We start from the raw sequence: 8037 nt of genomic DNA on the forward strand, positions 1-8037 counted from the left end.
GTATTTTAAATGTGTTACTGTCATCTAGTCCTACTGGGACGTCTTTGAAACAGGCTGGCCCGATCTGTACTGGCTTCTCCAGGACATCACACAGTCACGCAGGGGCATAATAACCTTATATCTTGCTCTTAGTTACGTTCCTACATCCTCCCCTTTGGCCTCCTGTCACAGTGACATCAGGGCACTGAGCAGGGAATCACCCGTGATTCATCCCACCTTCTCCCGCACTCACGCCAGATTATTTCCGCGCGCGAATGACTTTGCATTATTTCCATTTGGTGCCTCAGTGGCTCTAGAAATGCTTTCTCATCACACTTCCCCGCCAGCCTCCGCTACGTTGTCTGTTCCTCCAGCTCCTCCATCGGCCCCTGCACTTTTAACCTTCCACTTTGCATTCATTGCAACGCCCGCTCTGGGGGGATGGAGCCGACCGGGCGCCTTCGAGCTATCAAGATGCCTTGGCAGCAGGAGCAAAGCGTGGTTGATGGTGGCAGCCCTGGGTCTAGCAGGCTGGCAGAGGAAAGCTGGGCTTTGCAGCCCCCTCCACGGGGAAACACAGCGAGACCTCACCTCAGGGCAGCAGACTTCAGGGCAAGACTGGATCGAAACTGGAAAGGACTTTACAGTAAAAGCCCGGGGAGAAACAAAATGGATTTCAGCAGAGCCAAGCGTAACCGGGAACAGGACAGCCCGAGGGAATGGTGGTTATTTGTCTACAGCCAGCATTAGCCAGGTCCCAGGTGCAGATTCCTGTCTATATTGCTTAAAGGAGGTCAGAAAATTGCAGAGGTACAAAGGGAAGTGATGGAGAGGAGGGGAGAGTAGAAAAATTCCCTGAGAGCAAGAAACTTCCTGTGGCTGGTCTGGTCAGTGTAAAGGGAAAGGGACTTCCCACCCTTCATCATCTGAAGCCCTCTGAAGGGAACACAGTAGGGCCAGACAGACCCTCCATCTAGGGGAGAGGAGAATCCCAAAATGTTCAGCCCCTGTCCTGCACCACTGGCTTCGACTTGCCAAAGCAGCAGTGACTCTGTCCCTCCGTGTCTGCAAACCAGGACCAGGCACATATCTGGGAGCTGCTTTGTGCATGCCGGTCCCTGGCCTCAGGATGGGGTAAACGGGTGAAAAGAGATAGTTGGAAACTCAGGATAAAGAGTATCCTCCACCTCTGGAGATGCAGCAGGTCCATGGAGAGGTTTGGGGTAACATGAGACCAGGCTGCAAGTGGGAAACCAAAGGTCCTGAATCGGGGTGAGCACCTTGCCCCTGCCTGTGCTGCTCCTTGACGGATGCAAAGCCGTGAACACCAGTCACTCGGCATGAGCCTGCAACCAAACCAAGGAGGGAAAGAGCAAAATGCAAGCGTTGCCCTTCTGCACGTGCTTCTTCCCACTCCTGCAGCTGGAGGGTTAAACCCTGACAGCGCCAGGACCAGGGACAACCCGTTCTGTGGCCTCTGGACACCATCAGCGCCAGGCCATAAATCACAGCGGGGGCTGCCGCGATGTCCCGGAGGAGCGGGATGCTGGCAGGGAGGCCCGCTGCCAGAGTGACGTGCTGGGGGGGGGAGGCAGCGCGGCACGAGGCAGTTCTTAAGTGAGTGCTTTTTACATCAATAATTAACGGATGCTACATGACATCAGAGCGGGACATGGCTACACCGGCAGCCTTTGGGGAGCCAGTTGGGGAGGTGGGTATCTTCAGCAGGAGTTTAGTTGTTCCCGGTACCTTTTTACCCTCCTGGGCCAGAACAGCGAAGCCCCATGGTCCGTGGGCTGGTGCCACTTGCATGGCTCTTTCACAGGTGTGTTCACAGACATGCACGTACACACACGGTTGTGTCCTGTGGTGCTTACCCTCCGGCATTTCTGCAGTTGATGCTGGTGGTTTGGATGTTTAAGACCCCAGAAAAGGGAGGATCAGCCCTGTCCCTTTGCTGCTGGGAGCCAGACAGACGGACGGACACGCTGCTCCCCATGGTCGCGCAGTAGTGGCGGTGACAGCACATACGCATCCCAGCTGCAAAGCAGGGGGATAACAGCAGCATCCTTCACCTGGATCTGCTCAGCTGCAGCGCCGGGGGGTACCAGGGGTTGCAGCCACGTGCTGGTCAGAGCATCCCTTTTTTGGGTTGCCCAGGACCAGCAGCCAGGCTGCATCACCTGCCCTGGGTACCAACGTGGCATCTGCTCGGTGCAACTCCTGTTTTTCTGCACAAAGAGACCAGGGGACACAGCCAAAGCACCCAGCCTGCCTTGCTGGGCCCACGCGGATTAGGCAGTGAGCAGCTCTGCCACCCCTCCTTCCTGACCTAGTTAGCGAATTCCTCCTGCCAGAGACTCGCGGCAGCCGAGCGAGCCTCACAGCCACATGAATAAGTGATGGGACACGCGTTRACTGCGGGTGGCTGCTGCGGCTCTTGAAGGCAGGCACCAGCGTCGCCCACGCCAGCCCTCTGCATCGCCTGGGCAGCCAGAAGTGCTGGGTCCCATTGCTGGACCCTCCATAGGATGCCGACACTTCAGAGAACAGCTCTGACAGCTTTGGGAAGGAGAACCCAGGTGTCCAGCAGCCTGGTTTCCCTCTCACCCATCCTGTCTGGCTGTCAAAGCGGTGTCGAAGGGATGGGACAGGCTCCTGCCTTCAGGCTCTCACCCACCTTGGGGAGGAGCATGGAGCCCCCAGGACCGCTCGATGTCTCCGTCCCAGCAGCCGCGTTGTCACCAGCTGCAGTAGCAGCATTCCCACCTGCACTGCCCCATGCAGCTCCCTGACTCGGCCCTGTGGGGCTGATCCCGGCTGCAGGGAACCACGGCCAGGCTTGTGCATGCTCCACGAAACTCTAGTTTGGGGACTAGAATGCCAAGACTCCGCCTTGAATTCCTGAGCTGCATCTTCCAGCAGATAAACTCTTTGCTGAAGAAGTTCTCCACCGGTTCAGAGTCCAGCTGGGCTCCCCCAGCGCCACGTCGAGGCGGAGATGGCATCCTGCCCTCAAGCCTTGTTGGGAGGCAAGTTGGTCTGCAGGGAAAAGAAGGTACCGCCCAGCCAGGCGATGTGCCAGGGGCTGCACTTAAACAAACCGCCTCGGGGCCTGGGTTATCCATTATCTCGAGCCAAGCCCAGGGCCAAACGCTGCAAACAGGCCCCGAGACAGAGCCAGGTTCCAGGTGATGGTCCCCAGGCCCTGGGGCTGCACCGCTGACTCCACGTGCAGGGACGAAGCTCAAGAGGGGACACTGCTGCCTCGGAAATGGGGGTCCCGCGTTGGGTTCGTGCTTGCAAACCCGACTCTGCTCACCCGGCGCCTGCGGGTGCCGCAGGACGTGGGAGGACATGGGGCAGTGTCCAACCACCGCTCGAGGGCTCCGGGTGTCACAGGGCACAGCAAGCTCCCCTCAAGTCAGTGCCAAGGACACGCGGCACATCGGAGCCGGTCAGGACAGGTCTGCCCAGAGAATACACCTGGCCCCACGGCACCGGGCAGAGCAGAGGCGACCGAGGTCCCCTTCACTGACCTCAGGGTTTTGCACCTTGCGAAGAGGATTTGCACTGCGCTGTGGGCACATTGTGCCAGGGGAGCATGTTCCGGAGACACAGGGCAGGAGACACGGGCCCAGCCATCCATCCAGGGACACTCGTGTGTTGTCATGCGCGCAACTGCCTTAAGTGGATTAGCGGGTGGCTTAGGTTTTTGTTTTTTGTTTTTTTTTCCACCTCTTGTTTGCTCAGAGAAAGGCTCTTTCTCACTCGCTCAGGTTTTAATCCTCCCTGCTGCTCGTGGAGAGCAGCTGACTCCGTGACTCATGGGAAGGGCTGCTCTGCCAAGAGAGACTTTATCTCCCACCGCAGAAACGCCAGCTCTGTATCGACCGGTGGGCGGCAGAGCCTGGCCCGCGATACCTGCATCCACCTGGCTYCAGCCGCCGGGGATGATGAGGAGGGGACCGAGCCACCCCGGCCCTCGCTGCATCCTCTGCGGGCTCRGTGGGGATAGCTAAAAATCACCTTTGGGCTGCTCTTTGCATTGCATCTGCCCTGGGGACACTGGAAATGTGATGTCCGCCCAGGTCTTGGGGCTGCTGTGTCGGCCAGGTGACAAGGATGTTTGCAGGCTGCATTTCTCACAAGACAGACCCAAAAACCTGTAGGTCACACTGTGTAAATGCACCAGCGTCATCGCAATAAGTGATGGACCAGGCATGAACCCCAGACAGCGCCGTCATGATGCCACCAGCATAGGAGCTGGTCCACAAATAATCCCACAAACTCGGAGAGACAAATCTCCCCTTGCCAGGCACACCAGGAGCTGGCCCGGAGGAAGAACCTCTGCTCAGAACCTCTCCTCATCCCCAGATGCTGCCCGATTAGCAAGCAGCTGCGCTGACGCTTCCAGATTTCCTGCCCCTTTCAGGCTGGAGCGCTGCTGTTGGATCCTCAGGAGCCTCCATCACCCCAGAGCACTGTTGGGACAACCCAAACTGATACGGCAAAGATGTCCATCGGGAGCCCTGATGCTGGGCCCCAAAAGTCCTGTTGTCTTGTCCCCAAGCTGTCCCTAAATCTTTAAGCACCTCCAAGCCCAGCTCTAACCGATGYGTCCATCCACCCAGGACCAAGGAGGACCAGAGGAACAAGGCAGGAGGGGAAGAGACAGCCGACGGCAGCGAAACAGGGAAGGGGCATGGCGTGAAGGGCCCAAGGGCAGCCGTGGGGCCAGATGCGGGGCGGGATGACCTGCAGAGCCCACGCTGAGGAGGTGAGCCAGGCATGTCACCAGGGGCATGTCCCCGCCACGTTCCCCGCTCGGGGGAACGGAGCATCCCCAGATGCACCACGGCAGGAGGGAAGCACCATCCCTGCTCCCACTCGCCCATCCAGCCATCCGCATCCGGCCACCCCGTCTGCACACCCGTGTCCCCTCCAGGTCCTGCAGGGCTGGAGACGATCCCCGAGGGCAGGTCCTGGCACCCCCAGCCACAGTTTACCGTGACTCCAAGAGCCGGAGGCCACGGCAGGGCCGAGGCAGCCAGGAGGCCGTGCACAGGCGATCGATGCCGGGGGGGGGGGATTTACTCCGTCGGGCAACGCTGGGGCACTGACCCTGGGCAGCAGCACACGCCTGCCGTTTCCCTCGCCCCAGCCACCCACGGACCCGGGAGGGGTCAGGGCACAGCGGAGCRGAGCGTTAAACCTGCAGAAAGGGTTCTCAGAAAGGAGAGGCCGAGCCACTCGGCAGGACGCCCAGGCTCTCGCGGGGAGGGTCTTCCCCAGCGCCACGGCCAACGGCCTCCGCTCGCTGCCCTTTCCCGGGGCTCCCGGCCAAACGTCCTGGCTGCCTCTCCCGGCAATGCCGTCAGAGCGCRACGCCGGCCTCGCGCAGAGGTGCAACTGCTTTGGAAATGCCCCCCCCCCGGAGCCGGGAACGCAGGGACGGAGGGAAGGGCCCTGATTTAGGCGCCCAGCGCTGTGCCCCAGGTTGTGCCGGGGGGTTTTGCACGTATCCTGGGAGAGCTGGAAAGCCGAAGTCCCCCCCCCCCGGCGCCACAAAAGTGGCCCCGTGACAATATGGGAGCCCCGCTGCCGGCACAGATCAAGCGCCGGACTTTGATCGGTCCCCACGGAGCCACTGCCCTTCCCTGCACGCCTACCGGTGCAGCGCACGGGGGCCCCGCCGGCAAGGTGCCTGTGAGCCCCGGGGTGCAGAGGGGGTGAGCACCTGCCCCGGGGGGCCGTGCACCCCAGAGGCAGCGCTGCCCCATGCCAGCGCCCATAAGTGTGTGCACACGTGTGTGCAGATGTGCACACGTGGGTGTCTGGGTGCGCACGTGTGTCTGCACGCTTGTGTGGGCGCACGTGCGGGTGTGCACGGGTGCATGCATGTCTGGGTGTGCACGTGTGTCTGCACGCTCGTGTGTGCGCACGTGCGGATGTGCACGGGTGCATGCATGCATGTCTGGGTGCACACGTGTGTCTGCACGCTTGTGTGGGCGCATGTGCGGGTGTGCACGGGTGCACGCATGCGTGTCTGGGTGCACACGTGTGTCTGCACGCTTGTGTGGGTGCATGTGCGGATGTGCACGGGTGCACGCATGCATGTCTGGGTGCACACGTGTGTCTGCACGCTTGTGTGGGCGCACGTGCGGGTGTGCACGGGTGCATGCATGTCTGGGTGCGCACGTGTGTCTGCACGCTTGTGTGTGCGCACGTGCAGGTGTGCATGGGTGCATGCATGTGTGTCTGGGTGTGCACGTGTGTCTGCACGCTTGTGTGGGCGCACGTGCGGATGTGCACGGATGTGTGTCTGGGTGCACACGTGTGTCTGCACGCTTGTGTGGGTGCATGTGCGGATGTGCACGGGTGCACGCATGCATGTCTGGGTGTGCACATGTGTCTGCACGCTTGTGTGTGCGCACATGTGGGTGTACACAGGTGCACGCATGCGTGTCTGGGTGTGCATGCACATGCGTGTCGGGGCGCATGCACACAGCTGTGTATGCATGTGTGCGTACATGCACAACTGTCAGCACACGTGTGTGCACATGCACATAGCTGTGCGTGTCTGCGTGTGCGTGTCGATGACTGTGTGGCTGTGGTGTGACCAAGCGCCTGTGAATGTCTCCAAGTGCACAGGCGTGTGCGTGTGTATCTTAGTGTCTGGCCTTGTGCGTGTGTCTTGTTAGCCACCTGGGTGTCTGTCTCGCTGTGTGTCTGTCTGGGGTGTGTGTCTGTCCTCATACCCATGTAGCTGTCTCCGAGGGTGCGTGACTGTCCCTGTCTGTGTGTGTTTGTGCCAGGGTCCGGGTGTCCTGGTCCCCGTGTCCCCACGTGTGTCTGTCTGTGTGTCAGTCTGTTGCGGCATCTGTCGTCTGTCCTGGTGTAGTTTTGTCTCTCTCCCAGTGTGTGTCTGCGTCTGGTGTGTGTCTGTCTGTGTATCTACATGTGACTGTCTGTCCATTTGTATGTCCATGCCTCTGGCCCAGCGTGTGGCTGTGTGTCCATGTCTTTGACTGTGTTTGTGTCCGTCTGCCCACGTCTGTGTGTCTGTCCCTGTGTTTTTCTGTCCCAGTGTGCCTCTCCATGTGTCTGTGTGTCTGTCTGTGTGTCCGTGTGTCTGTCCTTGTGTGTGTCCTGCTGCGTCTCTCGGTCTATGTGTGGGTCCATGTGTGTGTCCCAGTGTATCTGTCTGTCTGTCCTGCTGTCCTGGTGTCTGTCCTGGTGTCGTTCTGGTGTGTATCCATGTGTGTGTCCGTCTGTCTGTCCTGATGTGTTTCTCTGTCTGTGAGCACACCCTTATGTCCCAGTGTCTGTCCCTGTCTCTGTGTGTGCCTGTCCCAGTGTCTGTCCGTGTGTCTGTCCCAGTGTCTGTGTATCTGTCCCTGTGTCCTGCTGTCTGTCCCTGTGTCTGTCCCAGTGTCTGTGCATCTGTTCCGGTGTCCCAGGGTCTGTCCCTGTGTCCCAGGGTCTGTCTGTGTGTCCTTCCCAGAGTCTTTCTGTCCAGGTGTATGCCCATGTGTCCACGTGTCTGTCCCAGGGTCTGTCTGTCTGTCCTGGTGTGTGTCCATGTGTCTGTCCTGATGTCTGTCCATGTTTCTGTCTGCATATTTGTCCTGGTGTCTGTCCCAGTGTCTGTCCCAGTATGTCTCCATGTGTCCATCCCAGTGTGTGTCTGTCCCACTGTCTGTCCTGGGGTGTGTGTCCATGGTTCTGTCCGTGTGTCTGTTCCAGTGTCTGTCCCAGTGTGTGTCCCACTGCGTGTCCGTGTGTCCACATGTCCATCCTGGCGTGTGTCCATGTTTCTGTCCACATGTCCATCCCAGTGTGTGCCCCAGTGCACGTCAGTGTGTCCGCATGTTGGTCCCACTGCGTGTCTGCGTGTCCGTGTGCCGGTCCCGCCACGTGCCCRTGTCCGTGTCCGCGTGTCCCGGCGCGTGTCCGCGCGCCGCTCCCGCCGCGTGCCCGTGTCCGTGTCCGTGTGTCCCGCCGCGTGCCCGTGTCCGTGTCCGCGTGTCCCGGCGCGTGTCCGCGCGCCGCTCC

The sequence above is a fragment of the Apteryx rowi genome, unplaced genomic scaffold (assembly GCF_003343035.1).
Source record: "Apteryx rowi isolate R43461 unplaced genomic scaffold, aptRow1 scaffold_665, whole genome shotgun sequence".
Lineage (NCBI taxonomy): Eukaryota > Metazoa > Chordata > Aves > Apterygiformes > Apterygidae > Apteryx > Apteryx rowi.